This window comes from Idiotropiscis lumnitzeri, chromosome 6, assembly GCF_059441095.1.
Source record: "Idiotropiscis lumnitzeri isolate Australia: NSW breed Sydney's pygmy pipehorse chromosome 6, RoL_Ilum_1.0, whole genome shotgun sequence".
Classification (NCBI taxonomy): domain Eukaryota; kingdom Metazoa; phylum Chordata; class Actinopteri; order Syngnathiformes; family Syngnathidae; genus Idiotropiscis; species Idiotropiscis lumnitzeri.
The window spans coordinates 6,879,917-6,901,234 of NC_142396.1; the positions used below are offsets into that span (position 1 = coordinate 6,879,917).

The following is a 21,318-nucleotide window of genomic DNA, read 5'->3' on the forward strand; positions in this document are numbered from 1 at the left end:
CTTCTCATGTGCTGAAAAGAGCAAATACCAAGAGTGAAATAGGGGGTTTGGTTTCAGTTTAGCATGGGGAGTAATAGTCTCCACAGTTCGGGTCCATAATTACAAGAGGCACTGTCGGCTGCCGAGCTCTACGTGCGGTCTGGGGACAGACAAATGGCACCATTATTCACGAGTGAAGCTTCACACGTACTGTATGCCTCATAGGTTGGCGGGCTCTTGAAAGAATATATTGATATAATACAAGTACAAAAGCCAGATTTAAAATTGGTTGGCCCTAATACAGTATATTTGAACAGCATGACGCAATGCATTTAGCAGACAAAGAATATGGGATGAGTTGAGTTAATTTGAAATGACCACTTCAAATGTCTTTCCTGAGCATTTGCACTTGGTTAATGTTTTTACACGGCCTTGCGGTTAAAACCAAATAGCCACAAATGTCATTATAGTACGTGCGCGAACTGTCCACTGTTTACCACATGGAAAAACAAGATCGATAATTTTATCAGAAAATCAGTACAAAACGTAGCAAGATGAAGTCTACAGAGAGCTTTTTGTTCCTCCGTTCCAGCCTGGAACTGTGTAACCACATTGCTCTGCATCTATAGTTACGACAAATACTTGAACTTGATATAGCAATGCGGTATTGGCCGAAAATTGCAATGACCTTGATATAAATGAGTTTGCCAAGTCTGTGGGTTTCTGATTGCCAGAATGTGCACTTTTGACTATACTGGAACAGTTTGTCATGTTTAATCAAACTTCTGCAATAAGAGAGTTGTTGAATCCCAACCACAACTGTGCAATGGCACCTTTTGCCCTTTTACTTTAAGGTGTAAATGAATAGAAACTATGCAGGCAAGATCATCCTATTAAAATCTCTCCTTTTGGAGGGTTTTTCTTTGAAATTCTAACTAACCTTTTCCTCTAGTTGCAATCCAGCATGTCATTTTACCAATAAAGTACCATTAAAAAAAATTTTTAAAAAAAAAAGTTAAAGGCTTACAGATGTGTCAGCTGACATGCATGGAAGAATGGATTTACAGGGAGTTGTGTAGCATCATGGAGTCAATATTCACATACTTGATAGAACGGAGCTATTTGAGGAGGTCCACAACATTCTTAACAAGACATATGGAAGGACGGGTGCTAAACCTTCATGGCAATTACGGAGCTTATTATGTAGCAAAACGTGTGTGTGGGCCAAAAAAGGCCAAATGAGATATTTCAGTAAACAAATTTCATCCTGCACTCTGACTTAGCAGATCGGCCTTCAGTTATATTTATAAAGCACATATCTCATTGGGCGCTTGTGAACATAGTCAAAGGTTCCCAAAACGTTAGCAAAAGTGTTGATTTACTGCAAATCCACTTGGAATTACGAATCTATTGTTTCTATGTATTGAATATTGTTTGCCATTAAGTGTTTGCACAAGAGTCATATAAACGGTCGTAAATCGTGTCGCTGAACTTCCTTTTTTTTAATTGTGAAGTGATCTTGTTTGCAATGTATGTCGATGCATTCGTGCGTAACACTCACTAGCATTCGGCGCTCAATGAGATCTCAGCAGCCATTCTCCACATTACTCATCAAGCCAGGAGAAACAAGGCACAAAGAGGAAGGCAATGAGGAGAACTCTTTTGTTTTAATGTCTCTTTGGATGAGTTTAAGGGCACAAATAGCAAAAGGGTTTGTGAAAGAGAACTTTGAAGACACGGGCCGGCCTGCAGCAGCATGTACGCAATGAACTTTTTTGAGGTAACTTATGAGTTAAACATCATACGATCCATCTCCAACGATGGAAATCAGAATATTTAATGCTAATACAGTGGAATCTCCAAATTCAAAAGCCCTTGACGTCTTCAGACAGAAATTGAGTAGCAATACGTTACTAATGTCATGGATGAATTTCCTCAAGAAGCCTACAAATTTCTCCCATGCTTCAGTGATTAAATTAAAAAATGAATACACTTATATGAAAGTTATTTCTCTTAAAAAAAAAGTTTTGAATTTAATAATTGCCTACAAGCCTGGAGGATCTACTCAAGGTAATCATGGCTTCAATGACATAAGGCAGGCCGGACATTCAGTAGTCCAACAAATTGTAAACACGCAAACATGTGAGTTGATAGCACATCAACACAAAGGGCCTCCAGACACATTGCTAATATTAGACCGCTTGTGACGGAAGCTATAATTACCCCCCAAAAAACGGACAGAGGATGGTGAAGTTAAGTTCATGCCTTAATGCAAACTGGTCTTTAATAAAAAAAAATTTTTTCAAAACACATCTAGTGGCTAAACTTAGCAACAACGCCATTTAAAATGGCCGCACATGTTATAAGGGATGTGGTCTGTGGTCCCCACAGTCAGCATTAGGTTGGGAGTTACTTCATGCGGGTGCCCACAAAAATCAAAAGATATATGGTAACATTTCTGCGCTTCACAAAGAACAAAAAAAAAATCCGCAAAATGAGCTTCACTTTTTGTTATTTAGCGTTGTTTTCAAGAGGAACAAGTTGGCTTTGGATCTGGCTGGAGGACACCTCTTGGCATTCAATGTAAAGAGGTGGAGAACTTGGCCAAGCATGATGGGCTGAGCGCCTCTCAGTGGGGAGGGCGGGGCAGCTTCCTGGCTTCCGGACTGTCTTGTCCATAATAGTGAGCAGTGAACTGCAGTAATGGGGATCTTAAGGTCTCGGGGTCAGCACCTCACAGGCTTAGCTTTTATTGTTCTGGGTGGGTCTTTGATCCTTAACTCCGCTTCTCCGACTAGGTCAAGCACTAACGACTAAAGGCGTGCTACATTAGAAGTGTCCTAACAATAAATGAGTTTATTTTAACAGAGATCGAGGGCCCCAATCTGGCAGCTTCTTTGTGGAATTATTTTATTTGAAAATCAAAACCAAAACTGTAATCTTTGATTTAAATGCTTTTTGAACAGTGAGGGGGAATTCCTAAAGATTGAGCTAAAATGGAAAAACAAGCTCACCAACCACTTGGACTTATCCCATTCGAATTTTTATGGTGAAGTTAAATGCAACACGTGTATATCAAGATGAAAACTGCTTCAAGATAACTTCTGTGTATAGGTGCAGGTCAGGGCATCAGCCTGTTTGGCTTACAACCTCACTCAATGGCGGACACCGCATAGCTTGGTTGTTTTAATCACCACTTCTCACAGTGCCTGGTAGGATCGCATCCTTCCTCTGGCAGCGCTGCACTGGTCAGATTTTATGACCCTATTAAATACGTCCACACGAAAGACAATCCAGGCTCCTCACACCATAACCTTGTTTCCTATCAGGACAAGCCACACTCAGCTCTCTATTCACATGTCAGTAGGGAGGCATTTATCACTAAATCGAACTGCTTGTGTGGAAAAACCTGAACGGAAGTCCCACATTTTCATTTGAGGTGTTATTAAGGAACTTCTAAGTTTGAACACAATATGTTTGCGTTTTTGTTATTCTAAACACATTTTCCCGTTGTAACAAATGGATCAAATCAGTGACATTGACTTCAAACCACTGCTAATTGTTTGAGGCTTGCAGATTAGAGCGCCTGAGAATTTGTAGTTTTGACATCTAGAGATATTTTGCATGGCAACAGTGCGTAAGATTGAATGGATGATTTTTTTTTCATTTATTCAGACACCGGAAGTTCTTTGTTACCTCTACTAGTTTTGACGTGCAACTGCCATCTTCTTTGGGAGCTTTAAAAAAAAGTCCTCTTGGTCATCCAATCACTTCCGGGTCATCTTAGTGCATAAGATTGTTAGACTGCCGGAAATAACCTCCAGAGCATTCAACATCAGAAGTTCCACCACAGACTACTGCAAGCCAAGAGCTGGACCGTCTCAACTGGATCAACGTCTTTCAGTGGTAACACATTTACTTGTCAAAGTCCATAAATCTGAACGTATTAAACATGAAGTGACATGAGATACCATCAGGTGACTGCCCTCAACTACAACTGAAAAGACTTGACCTGAAGAGGAACTCCTCAATACCACATGGACATTGACAAGAGGTATGAATAGCCCTCCTCACAAAAGCTGGGCTGAATAAGCAGAATAGGCAGTTTGGATGAGGGCAAGCAGGGGGCAACAGAAGAAAAGGCCAATAAGACCAAACAGCTTTTGGAGCCCCCTGAGAGAGGCCACCTAAAACACAGCAAGTGCTGCCATGAAACTGCAAATCCATGTACACTGTAATACATTTCAGAGTATCGTAAAAAACGTGGGAAACCCCCACTGCGCATTACCACCGGGCATTTACGCTTTGACTTTCACCTTTCAACCTTTCCACTTAACCATAGAAAACAGCTGCTCATTCAGGCTACAAATCAGATTTTTTTTGTCCAAATAATTCAATTATTCATCCCTCCTAAGGCAGCAATTGCTGTGTTAAAACGATGTCAAGGTGACACAGCTGAACAGGCGATTTGTGCGACATGGTGACAAGTTGCCCTGTGAAAAAATTTTTTCAATGAAACAAAAAAGGGATTTTCATTTGGAATACAGTAGAAGAGAAAACAGCAAATGACTACGTCATTTACTGTTCGTAACACTATTTTATACTGCATTGTATGGGAGCATAGAGCCACTGTAAGACAAAGTAAAATGTGTAGTGAACCACCCGAAATAGTAATCAGAACTATCTAATCAAGGTCAACTCCTAAAAATAAAAAGATGAAGACCGAGGCTAGGATACCACAGGCTCATTATCGACTCTTTAGAAGTCCATTACTGTAATATTGGAGACAAGAAAATAATACAACAGTCTTGATCCAAACTGAAACTTGACTGGAGCAGTGTGCGAAATAAGGTCATAGGAGGACTTCAACTTGACAAAGAGATGATTGGATGAAATTGAGCTGTCGCTGTTTATCCTCTCATGACTCAAAGCCTAAAATCAAATGAGACATTTCCCCCCCCGCTGCGATTGATGTGTTTGGTCCAGAGAGCTGGCCAAGCAATTAGCAGTGCAACCCGTCTGTACATCTGCATGGCTGCTAATCCGCTGGTTAATGAGGCCGCAGCCGCAAATTTAATTCATTTGAGTTCTCCATCTAAACAGCTCAATTTACTCAATGGAGACTTTGGCTGATGTTAGGGCCCAGTCTTCAATGACAGAGTGCCCTGCCCCCAAGCTCCACACAGACCACCATCAATGTTTCCAACATTGACAGTACACTGAACTCAAATGACTTTTGGTTAGTAAACCTTTAGTTCCTTTATTTACCCATTTTTAATGTATTTGAATCCATTGACAATGCACACAGAGCCAGCGATGCTGAGGGGCGAAGGGACAAGACAAACATCTGCTTTGGCATCTAAGGAACAAATTGGATGCACTGACAATAAAATGTAGCGTGTAGTCACATTATATTGCTTGGACACAAGTTTATACGATGTTCATGTTGGGCAAAACAAGCTGATAAAATCAAGTATGCAAACACTGCCATGGTAAAAACAAGTTTCAATGGATTTTTTAGGGAATTGCATGCATAAAAGCTAACACTATCCAGCAAAGCAAACAAACTGTACAGTGCGTCACTGAGAACACTTGGTAACATGGTGAAGCAGAGTTGAAGTGGGTTGGGTGGCTTATAGAGAGCAAGTGGTTTAATAATAACATATAGCAACCAGTAATTAGCCGACAAAAGCACCAAAAGATCAGCCACAACCAGAAATAACCATCACCATCACATGCAAGTGCCTTGTGTGGAAACTATGGCTTGTACAGACAGCTCTGAGTTAAAAAAAAAAAAAAAGAAAAAGAAAAAAAGACAAAAAAGAACCACGAAAGGGATGTATAGTACATTATTAGCAAGGCAAATTCATATTTTTTTTGGGGGGGGGGGTAGACGATTAAAACTTCATCCATCCTATGAGCTGGCGCCTAACCTCAGCTGACTTGAGAAGCACAGCCGTTAACTTCAAATAAAATTGGATGGAACAAGCGGGTACGTTTTAACAACCAACGAAAACAATAACTTCCCTCCACTTGGAGTGAACCATTCCTTTTTCAACACAATTCTTTTCACAAAATGCTTCAAGTTTGTAATATACTTAAATCTATATATATTTTACTTACAGTACATGAGCCACCGTAACGTCCACGCAGGTAACAGGAAAGCTAAAGAATAAAAAATAAGTCGAGAAACAGGAACACTTTTATCCGTTGGAAAAGAGAAAAAAGAACCCCAAAAAACAAGCTAGGCAGTTAGTTTCTTGTTGTTCGCAAGTAGACGTGGTGGTGCTTGTTCGCCCCGCAGCTGTGTTATCAAGAAGTCCTCCTCATGCAGACTGACTAGAAGCGCGCGCCAGCACCGTAGGCACACACTCTCACACAAACGCACACTCTCACGCACGCACCTACGCACGAGCGCGCGCACGCAAGAACACAGTAGTGAAACCCGAGAGGCGTTGACGTCACAACCCGGATGTGAAGCAAGGTGCACTCTCATTACACACTCGAGAGCATGACGATTCGTAATACTTATGGTTTGTATTTGCAGACATGAAGAGAAACTATAACGATGTCATATAAACGACATTTTTTTTTATTAATACAAAAAATGTCAAAAAATAAAATAAAAGGAAATAAATTACAGTTAAAACGCATAGGACAGATATTGTTCATGTATTTATGAAGATGCCACACGCTTTGCAGCATGCTTGTGAATAGTTCTATTAAGCTAAAAGTTTGTAGTAAGTATGTATACGATGTCTTTGGAGATAAAAGACAAAAAACAGAGGATCAAAGGTTCAAAGGGACAACGTCATTGTTCACAATTGCTCCTAGTTGTTGCAGTTACTGTTTCTAAGTGTTTAATAGATTACAAAGTTCAAGACAGCAGTTGTCAAACTCGTGAAAGCTTGCTTTAATACTTCCTTGACTTTTCTTAAATAATAGCTATCCATTTGAAAAATGATAATCAAAATCTGGGGCAATCAAGTCATTTGAGGCGGTGGGTTATTGAGGATCGCACACTGCTACCACACAACTTGCCCAGAAACAAATACATAAAGCTCACCTTCTGACTAACAGATGACGTGGGCTTGTGACATGCACTTGGCAGAACATCAAACTTGTCAGCTAATTTGAAAGTGCATCATGCAAATGCCAATGCATTTAAACAAATGTCATTGTTTGTTACACTTGTATGTATCGTTCTAAACAGAAATAATTGATTCATTTGAAATGTCATATTATCTGGTCCTGTTTAACACAAATCTAAGCACTTTATTACGTATTTTGTGGTGAACCAAATAATTCCGAATGGTGCAAAATGGAATTTTTCATTAGTGTATAGGAATATCCATCCATCTTATATTTTATCCGGTTTCTTTTTCGTGGGTGGGCTCGCAATTGAAAAGGCCAAAAATAATTTGGACCAATTTAAAACAGCATAAGTTATTCACATATGTCAATGAACACTTTCTTGGTTCGTCTGTACTATTACTAAGTTACATTGTACACTAAGCGAGACTTTCTTTCCCCCATAGGATGTGTTGTTCCTGGCATTTAGTATCAAGAGCGGAGCAGCCCCTCCGTTGGCTCATTCTTCAGCAAGCCCTGACAAATGTGGCCTGTTGAGAAAACAAATACGGCTGCACCAAGCTGCTAATGGATCATCCCAAAACTATTTGACTCCCCTCTGATAAAGTGGTTGTGAATGCTTTACACAGTTCAACGAACTGTGTATCTGCCATCATCTCCCCCGGAATAACTGAGAGAAAGAGATGCAACATTAAATTCCGCTGTACCAACAAACCTGCTAGGATGTTGGGGTTTTTTTTGTTTGTTTGTTTTTTTTTTCTTTAATTGGGCTGGGGGGGGGGTCAACCTGCTATTTGCAGTCAATGGAACACAAATAAATTTCCAGCTAGTCACTCTTTGAAGCAGCTTTTCTCCGACACTTACCTGCATGTACCCTTTCAATATTCTAACATAAAAACCTCAACATCAACTTACATACGACACCATGAACTCCATCAGGAATAAGCGAACCACCTTGACTAGATTTGCTCCATCAATAATGCACCATATATCCATTACAAAGTCAGTCCTTCCGCTATCATTACTTCTCCAGGGAGACCCCGCCCCCATGGAGACATGAGATTTCGATACCACCTGGGACACAGAATGGACACCTCATCTGGAGGATATATGGCATGATAGTCAGTGGTTGGACCATCAAAGAAGAATCGGTGGCAAAAGAGCTTGTGTTCCAACGCACACAGAAAAAGGTGTCAGAGGGGAAAGTCAAAGCAAGCTGTTCAGCCATCTGGGTAAGTACTTGTCTTGTCTTGTGAGAGAATATCTTTCCATCCAGGAGAGCGAAATCCTTGTTTGCGATCATTTCTTAACTCAAACAACAGTCTATTTTTTTTTAACAAACCCTTTGTATTGCTATAAAATCAGGAAACAAGTTGACAATTATAATATTCCAGTCCATTCATTTTCCAAACACAAGTGATTTATGAATCTTTACTTATAATAATAGATCTCAGGAGGATATGAGAAGAATTGCGCAATTATTTGAAGGTAACGAATTGAAATCCTCTCAGTTTCAGATTCGTAATTCAGAATCCCGCTGAATGATCTGCTTCAATTGAAATGAAAGTGTTTATAGAGGACTGAATATAGGAGGACAAGTTTGAATTCAACTCAGGATTCAGAAGTAATTTCATTTAGTTTTGTTTTTCCAGACCCCTTTGGTAATTCCAACATTTTAGAAAGACACTTTTCATGTCCAGACATCTGACACACCCACCGTAGCCTGGGAATGAGTGCCCAAACACCAACGCGCAAAGAGGCGTGATTATTGAATTCTGAGGCTAGCTCTAAATCTTGGAGCTTTCCCGAGACTTGTGAATGTCATGAGAAAAATCTGAAAATCTAACATGGGAGATTGTCTTCAGGAGAATGTGCAGAGAGCCAGGTTTCACAGGCAACGCCCACATTTTGGGGTCGCTCCAGCCCGAGTGTGCATCTGGCATGAGAATCTGCGCCATCAGAACAACATGCAACTGCGTGCCCATTCAGATAACGACATCTGTGAGAATCTGGAAATTGACGTACTACTCCATAAATATTTTCAAAAAGGTTTTGACTAATACAAATTCGGCCTCTCCCATTTCTGAACTAAAGCTAACTATGGGTCTTTATGGCTGATTTTGTGGCGACGCATCATTGAATTTTATGGTAGTCACGCTAGTTGATGTTATCAGTGCAAAGTGGTTTGGCTCCATGACTCCAGCCGGCTCAAGCCAATGCTTGCCAAGAAGAAAAGAGTGTGCAAAGGCGGGGACCATAGCAACATCTAGCTTCATATTTCAGTCTAAAAACAATGGTAATGCTATGTCATCTTTGTTTGTTCCTAGAAATAGGCACAAATGGAATGCTCAACTTTCTGTTTTGACCACAGGGTGTGTAGGTGGGTCAGCGGCATCAGTTACATAAATGGTGTAATATTATACCCACTACAGTGAAACGCAGCAATCCAACAAAGAAGAGGAACGCAACACGTTTAACATGACCAACAATGGACGTCATCCAGTATTCTGTCTTGGATCTTCTTGCTACGTGAAAAAGCACATTTGTGTTCTTTGCGTTCACGTAATCACTCAAAATTGACATGAATCAGACATACACAGAGACGGCAATATTTCTAGTTCCACAACTTTTTACGGCCTATATAATAGCCCAAAATGGATCACTCATTTTTGATTATAAAAAAACAACACAATTATGGACCAAAAAAGTAGTGAGTTTACTTGTCACTTGTCAAATTATCACTGTCGGTTGACAACTTCAAGTGATTTCTTTCTTTTTTAATTTCATTTTTCAGAACCAAGACCCCGCTGATTTACAACATATGTCATTAAAAACATGACTACTATTGGACAAAAAGTGCCATGAACATAAATCGTTATTTTCACAGCCATCACGGTATACTATATGTGTACACTAAATGTAACAATTATTGTTGTTATGACAGTGTACACATTATTAAAGTGGTTACTTGAGGTACAAAAAACGTTTTTAACCAAGTACCCAAATTACTTGAGACCCCACTTCAGCCCTCAAAACTAGTCTTCGTTATTTGTTGAAAATCTCACCTACAATATTTGCTGTTTTTGTGTTCTTTCTGAAAAACCTTAAGATGTCAAGGAACTATGTTCAAGTGAGGGGGGAAAGCGTTTAATTATTTAGCGAGTACGAAGCCCTGATTAAAAGACAAGTATATGCTTTGGTGCCATGTGTGCATAATTCCAACTGTTCTCTCACAAGAACACATGCAGTAGAATCTCATATTTTAAAAAGTCAACATTACCATATAGCGTATGCAGTTATTAAAGGGGAAGTAAAAAAAAAATAAAAATGCAATAAAATGTTTAATACACCCTCATTAGTCTAAACATGCCATTCTGATTAATATTACGTTTGTGGAATATGAGTTAAGCAGCAAAATCTATCCACCCACTGAAAATTAGATCACAGTTACTCTGGGCTCAGGTAACAACCAAGCATGGCTCACCTATTTTCTTAAGCTGAGCCGTGATTGGTTGTTACCCGAGCCATGAGCAACTGTGATGTCATTTTCAGTCCACAAAAGTGACAAAATGGCCGCCACTTGACATGGCTAAAACCGGGTGTATTTTACTAATTAACTCATATTCCACAAACACAATATAAACCAGAATGTGTTCTGACTAGTGGGACTGCAAAGAACATATTCTTGTAAAGAACATTTTTGGGTGGACTTCCCCCTTTACGGGGCAATATTTAACAGTTACAAGCATTATGGAAACTGCATGCTGTGTATTCGGCAGAAGAGGAGCACGTCTCCGCTGCTCTGCTCTGAGGCAATTATCAATGAGAAATAGCATGTTGCTTTTCCGCTGCATTAGAGGCTCCATCCGGTTACCAGTGACAGATGTAGAGGAGAAGCTTTCAGACTCATTAACTACCCACACACAGTCATAAAAAGGTACCTGCTAAGTGTTCTCATGTTTATCTACTCTCAGCGGATCTTTTCTTCCTACTCGCTTGTTCAGGACGCTACCGCTACCTCATCCACCTACACTCCCACACACTCTTCTTTCCACATAAGAAGCATGTTGTTACCTGCTGGTGTTGGGAAGAACAGCCGCAGACAGCGTAGCTGCAGCAGAAGCGTCATCATAAAGCCGACAACATGAATTAGCATTGGCCAGCGCTCCGCGGGGGCCTCCGTTCCTACTGCGTGATGGCTAAAGAATACTGAATGTAGGAATTGTTCCATTATTAGCATTTCTTCAAGAGGCCAGTGACAAGATGGACTGATGTGACCACCCTCTGGCTGTGTTGGTGTGAAGGAAAAATTGCTGCTGTAATTATACGTTTGTGGTGTCATCTGTCACATCCAGAGAGGCAAAAAGCTAAAAATCACTGAGACAATGACAAAATATTGTCTCCATAATTAAATCAAGAGGGTCACCTTAAAACACACTTCATGCTGGGAAGAGTAGCAGTCAAGAATAGGTTAGATGGTAAACCTTTTAGTAAGAGTGGAAACTGGCGACACAATACTTGATTGAGTACAAAAATATCATCATCAGGGAACTATGGGAACTTGTGTAATTTCTCTTAAATTGTCAGAATATTATTCTTTACTCATGTCAAATACAGTATAACTACTATTTATTCAGAGATGAAGATCAACTGGCAAAACAATTTCTCCCATGTAAAATGGTGTGTTGGAGGAGGAAAACATCTAAAACATGCTGGCCAGGGTCCCTTGAGGACTGTAGTTGGTGACCCTCGTTTTCGTCTCCAGTTCTATTGGCAGTGTTGATTTGAGCATAACAATTTGGACGGGTGGTGATGTCAAGAAAATTCACATGGATGAATCTCAAGTTCCCATCACTCGTGCTATGATGTTTCACTCCAGAACACAAACCATTTGTGGATGGGATTGACAGAATCTCTGCTGATTAGTAGCAGTTGATTCGATTTCACCTCACTTTCTTCAACACAAGGTGCATTCATAATCAGTTGGCCACATTGTTGCGAATCCATTAACCAACAATGCTGCACATTTGTATTTATAACAGTACAAAAGAATCAACTTTGCCCTCTATAAACACACGAGCGGCGACGTTCAACTTCCAACAGCTGCCAGCCTATAAAGTTGTCAAATAGCCAGCCTGAACAACTGCACTTTCCATTTTTGTTGTGGTGCCTCTGATGTGGAAAGCCCACACAGTGCAAACACCATTATAGTAGCAACCAGTTTTTTTTTGTTTTTTTTTATGAGAGGGTACAGCAATATGAAAATATGTCCCCTGACAAGCTAATTAGAAGATAAAAAGGAATGTAGCTATTTTTTTCAAAAGCCAACTAAATGGATCAATCAATGGAAGTCGGACTCTACCATGCCTCTGGCTGCTTGGACATTTGAGCTAGCTGAACACCCCGCTGACAATAATTACATGCTCTGGCAAAAAAAAAAAATCGCTGTGCTAATGACTCATTGACAATCAATGGCCTGCATCTTGGATTTGTATCATACGTAGGAAAGAGCAGCAAAACGAGCTGGAATCACAGGAAATGTGCAGTCGTGTGGTTAAATAAAAGTATTGTAATCCCAACAGCGGCAAACATCTGGAGAGCCGCAGAGGCAGCAGATTACTGATCACCGACTTGTTTTCAAGCACACCAGTCCAAGTGAGTGACATCACCAGAGGTCATCAAGAGGACGTGTCAAACAGCCTGACTTTATGGCTGAAGCTAGTTTTTAAGCCTTGGCTTCGCTGACGCTCACAAATTCCAAATTTTGCATGCCAAACACCACCACGAATTCACTTTCGCATCAGCCTTTACCTCCGTAGCCCACTGAACCGCTAGCCAAGCCATCTCAGCCAAACCCTGACAGCATGTGTGCCGATCAGGCTCGCTTTCATCTTTTTCCATTAATATTGCAAAGACGACAAGGGCTCCAAACCCAAAATATTCGAGAAATACATATCGATGGTACTTTAAAAAAAAGCATGAAAGGCTGAGGCATCCAATGAGGAAACTTTGCTAATAAATTTGTGTATTTTAACATATCAAATATATATAATCGTGAAACCACAAATTAAACACCACCGGAGCCTTCTTGTCAAAGTTAAAAGTCGGGTTTAAGAACAATCTTCAAGTAAATATCAGCTTTTGAGATGCATTGCGGTGTACATAACTCAAATCCGTAATTGTTCATCCTGACGTGGCCTCGTGACCCAAATCCAAAGATTGAATTCAAATGTGGGCTGTGTTCGATTAAGCTTTGAGCGCAGCACTCGAGTCACAACTTGATAAAGAATTTTTTCCCTCCAAGGTCTTAGGCTGCATTTGACACTGCTAGGAAGTTACAAACATCCGACTTAGCAATTTTACCTTATCTAAGTGGTACAGTGAAAAGTAAACAAAAAATACAGAGCTGACAGCTGTGATAAGATAGCGTTTGCTTTGTTTTTGAAGAGACCATTTGTGAGCCGTCCCCAAAAACATCATCATCATCTCCCTGGCAGCCTTGATAATTTTTAAAAACACATTTTTCTGAATATGGCAGCTCGGTGCATAGTTTTCAAACGATTCGATTTTTGACATTGTTTTGGGTGTAAATTGTGTTCCGGTTTTTGTACTTTTGATCGTTTTCATAGAAAAACAAACTTCTGAATCAAAGCAGATTCACTTCAGGAGTATTTTCTCTTCTATTTACACTTTTTTATTGATCTGAAACTATGGTTACTCTCTAGAAAATGTTTTGTAAATATTGGTTGTCTGGAACGATTCATTGAATTTTCAGCATTTCCCAGGAAATATTGCTTTGGTGTTCATCGGACCTTCTGTATCGGTATAATGACAATTAAAGATCTTCCTCTGCATGTCAGCTGTTGTGTTGTGTATATATTTTGACTGGCAACCAGTCTAGTGTCGGGTTCATCGTTAGAACTCTGACTTCGAGCTGAGTTACAAAGTATTACTTTGTCAGAGGTTTCCACTGAACGTTTTTTGTCATAGGTCGGAAATTTCAGACAACACAATTTCCTGGACTAGAAGGCGTATGGAATGTACACCCTGGTTATTTTGAGTTTTAAACTGTGAGAAACACATGGAGTGTATTTCTTACTATATGGGGAAATACTCATTGATACGACCTATACTCCCAACTTTCACATCCACCTCCATAAACACACTTCCTCTTGTTAAAGGGTGCTACAAGCCAGACCTCAAGTCATTTTCACACTCGACATATGACACATGATCGGATGCTTTCTGGGCCCAATGACTCATCAAGTGTTGTTTTCGCCTGTAATGAGCCTGTTGTTGGGTATGTGATTGATGTGACGAGGGCAAAACCCCGCCATGAACCCAGCAAGGCGCAGCTACAAAAATGAAGATTGGAGGCAGCAACGGAGAAGCAGAACTGTGATGAACAAAACACTATCAGCTATAACTCGCTTGACATTCATTTCTCAGATCCAGTCTGATTATGAAGGCTATGAGATGCAGTGTCAGCTTCCGGAAATGTCTTTCCACACATCTTTCCACGTTGACTTTGATCTTTCTGAAAAATCTTTCCAGATTTCCATTGGACAACCCCCGCACCGTTGCAAGACTTCTTCCTCAATTATCAAGTTTCATTTTAACACTCTCCCGCTTATTTGCACGGCAATCTCGTCTTAATCCATATGAATGAGAACAAAGATGTGGACTTGCAACTTAAAGAATGGCGATGGACCGTCCAGTCTATGTAAAATTGCATTTTGTGAAACAAGCCGTGCAAAAAAAGCGTTTGAGACCTTTGCAGTATACTACTTACTTGCGACATATTTTATTGCTTTGCATTTTTTCCTTCAAGGAAGAGCTATTTCCTATTATACAATTCAAAAAAATATGTACCACTTTAGTGACTGTGTAGTGGAGGAAGGAAGAGTGACATTTTGATCCACGACTTGCCTTTGGCAATGACGGTCGTGCGCAGTCGGCCTGCCAGAGGACCCGGGTCTCGCTTTGGCCTACTTCTCAGAAAGACCTGTCATGGAAACTGTCTTTGTAGTGAACGTGTGTGTGTGTGTGTGTGTGTGTGTCAGTGATGACATGAAACGCTTGCATGGCCTTAATCGAGGAGCACGCCACAGTTCCATGAACCACAGCTTTAAACAAACACATATTTCCCCTTGTGAATGACGCCACTGATCCATCTATTAGCTGTATTTTCAACAAAAGCCAAGACACAGGCACAATGTGGTTGATGAAAGAGCAAAACATAAACGTCGATGAAAGAAAAACAAGCAAACGCTGCAATAAAAAGCAATGCCAAGCTCTAGTTCCTCGAGACCCGAGGCCTTGTTGGTGTGCGTCGTGACGGGGTCACTGTGGCACACATTGACTCAACTGAGAAAAAGATGACCAACAGAAATGGGTCATCCAAGAGTGGGACACGCCGAGCTACGCTAGGCTAACAGAGAGGCCATAGAAACGTGCAACCTGAATGAAGACGCAATGATCGAGAGGTCTTCATCTTTGTGTTCCAAACATTTTCAGTGGCAGAAAAAGTCAGCATGTACCGCGCTTATGTGGACCTAAAAAAATTGTAACCCGCCACATACGGCACCATTAGCAGTGATGCCACTTGGTAAAGAAGGACCACTTATTATCCTTCAGGGTTTATCGTCTAAGTGCAGAAGCAGTGCTGTGAATTTTGCAGGCTAAGTGTCATTATCTTGAGCAGCACAAAATTGCAACACCCTGTGGCTCTTTTATTGTTGTAGACTGAATAGCTAATGTACATCACCTTCGCTTTCATAAAAGACCATTTTCAATGCTCAAACATACTTAGAAGACAGGGAAATGGGAAAATGTGTTGTTATCAATAGATTCCACTTTGACGACCATTTTCAGCCGCCAGAATATAGAAAACGTCATGAGCCACTAAACCAGAATATTTCCATCCCATCACAGGTTGTTACTGACAATTATTGTAATGTGTCAAAGAGGAAATATTGTATTAGGATACGTAGAATTTAAACTCATGCTACGTTTGCTAACTGCAAAGCCAGTAGCTGTTTAGAAAACGTGGTGTCATTAACCAAATGTGTTACCTTAGTCCACTTTGCAGAATAGATCATTCACACTGTCCATACTGACATTCATAGTCTCGTTTTTTTTTTTTTTTTTTTGGCACAATACGCACATGCCCATACTGACTCCAACATGACTGACAGTTGCTTGTCCCGCCTGTCGACGGACCAGTGTCGATGGATAAAACCTCGACGGAAGTGCGCGACGATAGGGCACCGTCTGGTCGGTGACGGACTTGTAGTGTGATTACTTGCCCAGTCCAAAACACAGAACGACAAAACCAGACCTGGGCACTTGACCCTTTTTTCCGGTCAGTCCCCTGCCGCTATCTCGGTACGGTTCCCTTTGGCCTCATTCATAAAAATTGTCGGCCCCGACCCCGTGCAGGTAAGTACGCACAATTGGTGTTATAGGAATGATGGTATTTAGATTTTTTTTTTTTTTTTTTTCATGCTGTAATGCAGAACCAATAATGACAGTCATATATATTCCCCTTGGCAGTATATTCAATGAAAGAAAAAGTTTGTGAACATGGTAAATATTTTTATTTCTATTTTTAAAACAATAGAAAAATCCCATTTAGCCTGAAGTGCAATGACAGTGTTTTTGAACATCATGATTTGATATAGTGTTCCAGTTAATCCATATTTGAAAAGGGGGCAATCAATGCCACGCTACAACAAGCGCTCAGCGCTGATAGCGGAATGTGCAGCTGACAAATTGAGGGCAGCTTTCCGAGCTGGCCAGTGAGTAACTCAAGCCAGTGTGGGAGCGTGGCTCGTTCTTCTATCTTTTGTTGTGACATCTGCCTCTACAGTAGAATCCGCATTTACGTCAAATTTGAGGTATAACAACACTGAGGATGACTGAAAAGCATCTGCCAGATCATGCTTGGCTCTCTATTTTAATGCATCATTGGAGCACAAAAACCACATTAGGTTATTTTTCCAGGGAGTGCCTGCTGTTTTTGGAGGTGCAGCTACATTGCTCCTGTCCACTGAGAAAAAGAAAAACAAGCTTTTTGTGGCGATCAAATCATGTTCGCTTGCAGCTTAACACGCCTACTCCCAGCAGTCAAATTAATCTTTTTCATGATAAAGATGAGAGATGGTGTTGTCCCACTAAAAACAAGCTGCATGTTCTGGTAATGTATTGCAAGGGTAGGTACTGACGGTGGTTGAGGAAGGTGGGTTTGGGGGGGTAGTGTGGTCGTGGTGTAGTGTATAGTAGTAGTGTATAGCATACAGAGTGAGTATACTCAGAGTAGTACTGTATAGTAGTGAGTACATATATAGTAGATAGGTAGAGAGTAGATAGTATAGAGTTAGTAGTAGTGTAGGTGTGTAGTAGAGTAGTGAGTAGTAAGTGAGTGAGTATACACACACATATATAGTAGTAGTGAGTGTGATATTGTACACACATATGAGTACATATATACATATATATATACACATACATATATATATACACATACATATATATATATATATATATATATATACATATATACATATACACATATACACCTATATATATATACATATACACATATATATATACATATACACATATATATATATACATATACACATATATATATATACATATACACATATATATATATATACATATACACATATATATATATATACATATATACATATATATACATACATAGAGAACGAGAAGAAATTTGGAAGGAAGAAGACCTCATTGTTGGACACCCACACCCTTGTGAACTTCTCAAGTCCAAATCTGCCCGTCCATCCTCCCACTGCTGTCAGATACAAGGCTTTTTATCATCCAAATGTAAAATGCACTGGCCTAGGACTCATCTGGTGCAATAATGGAATATAGAAAAGAGCAGGTGACGCAGGGAGAGAGTGATTAGGGTTAAAAGTTAAAAGACAGTCCATAAACTCAATAATTCATTTTAAAGCATGCCAGATAATTTATGGACTCCTTTCCATGCTTTTTGTTCATTGAAAGGTTTGGTCAAATTGCAATACTGCCCTCCGATGGTAATTGTGTGACATTACAGTTAGAATGTACAGTAAAGTACATCAAGAATTAAGATTGACAAATCACTTAGCCTGATGCCAATTTCAATGTAGCCAGTTAATGAAAATAAAATTTAAAAAAAACATTCAAATCTGAAATAATCAAACAATAATTAAAAAAAATAAACATGTAGAAAATTGTGATTTGGGGTCAAGTATGTTGGGTGTTTCTCACATTGAATTTCCTTTGACTTTTTTGGTGATGTTTAACACATTAGGTACTGTGGAATAAATAAAAAGTAAACTGTAGTTGTTTGAATGGTAGGTTGAAAGTGTTGAAATACTTCAATGCTTCATCTTAGCTCGTTGCTGAAGATCACCTACTGTGGCCATAACATTGCGCCAATAAAACATGAAGGCATATTCATTAAGTCACAACGGCAACAGGTTTTATTCAAGAATTAAATACTACTGTTCCTTCTCACTGTGTGCCAGATGATCAACCAATATGTCTACAAAGAGATCCTGTCGCACTTGTTTGTGGCGGGACAATTTGTGACAGTTTCACCATGAGCATCCGACAGTTCCCGCCCAAGAAGATTATCGCATTTCAGCGGTAACCTCCATACTCACCCGACATTGATTTTTTTTTTTTCCCCTTTCACAAGCTTAAGAGGGTTATCAAGGAGACTCGTTTTAAAAACAGGGACAACATTAAATTGGCCGTGACGATGGATGTTAAGGAGGATCCCGAAATAAATCTTTATATGAGCGCATGAAGACGTGGTGGAGGACACCAAGAACGTGTTTAAGACTCATGGTGGCTTCCTTCAAAATGGAAAAACTGTATTGTGTGTCGTTTTGACTTGAAATATATATTTTGTGACGCCAGTCCTGGAACTTTACTGACACACCTCCAGTATGATGAGTCTCAACTATAATCCTTTTTGATTATCATTCAAGTATGATCTCACGATACAGTAGAATACTCTGACCGCCAACATGATTAAAAAATAAAAAATAAAAAAATAAATAAAAAAAAAAGAGCGCAAACTAGATCAAAATATCGCTAGGGATTAAAATGTGAGATTATACTCTCAGATTTAGCCACATAAGAAAAAAAATTATATGATAAGAAAGATATGAAACACTTAGGTACTCCAAATGAATGGCGTTGGAAGGAAGAGATGAACACAAAAGCATGCGCCAAAACATCTGCCGGTTCATTTATAAGATTCAAGAAGCTTTATTGTCAATTTAGTACGAGGAATTAGGAATGAATATGCTGCCAATGATTTGAATGACATTACAGCTTCTGGCAGTGAACACATTTAATCTGCTTTAAAAGCAAAGCAGATGAGCCTCGGTTCTTATGGAAACAAATTGCGACTAAAGAGTGTGGAGATTTTCACATGAAAAACGCTTTCAGTACCTCTTGGATTATGGAATTAAACTACCAGGTAGGTGATTTCAACTGGTGGTATTCACGAATACACAACACTGTGTAAAAGAAACGCTGATCCAAAGGTCAAAGGAATCGTTGAACTGGCAAGAAGAGATCTGGGACATTTTTGCTTTCCAAGTGTTGATAAAGTCACACCCTTTTAAATTTTGTCAATGAGCAACCTTCTTCTTGGCAAAGAGCAAACAACTTATGTACATATTAGCATTGCCTCTGTGAATGACTAAAGAGCCTCCCTCCTCCATGAATAAACAATAAAAAGACTCGGGCACAGAGGCAAGAAAAGTCTCTTTTTTTCGTTTTCTGAATAAACTGACCTGAGATGAAATAGGAAGGATGATGACATCCCACCAAAATATCACTTCAGAAGGTCGTATCAGAGACTGCATAACATCAGGATGGGTGCGGAGTCTCCCACTTGACACTCACTTCTTCAAAACGGTCTTGTTGAAAGTAATGTCGCCGTCTGACACTAATTTTCACACCAGACGCTGATGAAATATCCCATCTTTGGTGGCTTTCCTGGAAAAGGCTTACTGAATTTGCCACAGCTCTGATGCAGCTATTTTTGAGGCGCTCTGGAGGCATAAAGGGGATATATGAAGGGAAATTGGCTTTTTAAATGATAGTATACAAATAGTTAGATCACACAGCCAATTGATTTAGAGTCTGAGTAATAATACAATAACTACACAAAAAGTCACTTTATTTAACGACTTTTTAAAAAATGTTTGTATATTGCTCGGCGGTTTGAAAAATTCACAATTTCGGGAACATTAAGTCCCCACACACATCTTCCATGCAAAAGACTTATTAGCACGACGTGTTACTATGTTGCACTGATGCGCAACTTTAGACGACAGTTTCATTTTGAAATGCTTCCTAAATCTGGTCCCAGTCTGAATGTGCCTCACAGTTATTGGGATATTTATGAAAGATGATAAGCTGTACTTTCCGATTCATTGGAATCAAGGGAATGGACAAAATGTGGAATAGTGCACTCATCAAGCATTCAGCCAAAAACGCATAAAATGCATTTGGAGTACATTGCATGTGTCAATTTGACTCGGTTCCACTATTGCTGGAATTTACTCACACATTTAAGAAGTGACCAAACCAACACTGAACCATGTAAATAGGTATCGTGATACAACCATCAAATAATGTTTTTATTTTTGTCATCTAAATTCAATGGAGCCCACAGCAACAAAATAGCAATCGTCAAAGTCAAAGTCAAGGGTGCATTTATTCGAAGCACCAGCTGGGGTCTTACAACGAGTGGGTTGCTTGACATCAGAGGAGGAGGCATGCTTGCTGCACACACTGATTTGTGAAGAGCAGCACAGGGGTGAGAAGGCTTCTTTTCTTCTTGCAGAGGTACTTCTAATAATCAGCCTCTTGATAACAAGGGAGGTTGTCTTTACTGATTGCAAAGAGCAGCTCGGACCCGCTTCAGTTATCAAGCACCACGCCACATGCATGCACACACACACACACACACTCCGGCCTGATTTAAGAGCACACTGATTTCAATTCCTGTTTTTTTAATAAACCATGTGCAGACTTTAAACTCTACAGTGATAAACTGCACGACTTTGGTGTACTGGTGTGACTCTGGAGGACTCAGACGGACTTGCAATACTATGAACTTGAAGTTGCCCGAAAGACTATGACTTAATGACTGCATGAGACCAGAAAATCCAGACCTAAAATTCTTTCTTGATACAAAAA

The 21,318-nt window shown here is 39.8% G+C and overlaps 1 protein-coding gene across 5 annotated transcripts in view; it reads right to left on the reverse strand.

The window, feature by feature from the left end:
- LOC148334851 (pleckstrin homology domain-containing family A member 5-like) overlaps positions 1–21,318 on the reverse strand; it is an 85,591-nt gene that overhangs the window by 27,871 nt on the left and 36,402 nt on the right. The window contains exon 1 of one of the 5 annotated variants that reach the window (XM_088297459.1): positions 6,103–6,383. The exons of the other annotated variants lie outside the window; for them this stretch is intronic. The gene's annotated coding sequence lies outside the window, so the exon portion shown is untranslated. Of the gene's footprint in view, positions 1–6,102; positions 6,384–21,318 lie in introns of those variants that run through there. 5 annotated transcript variants of the gene reach the window in all.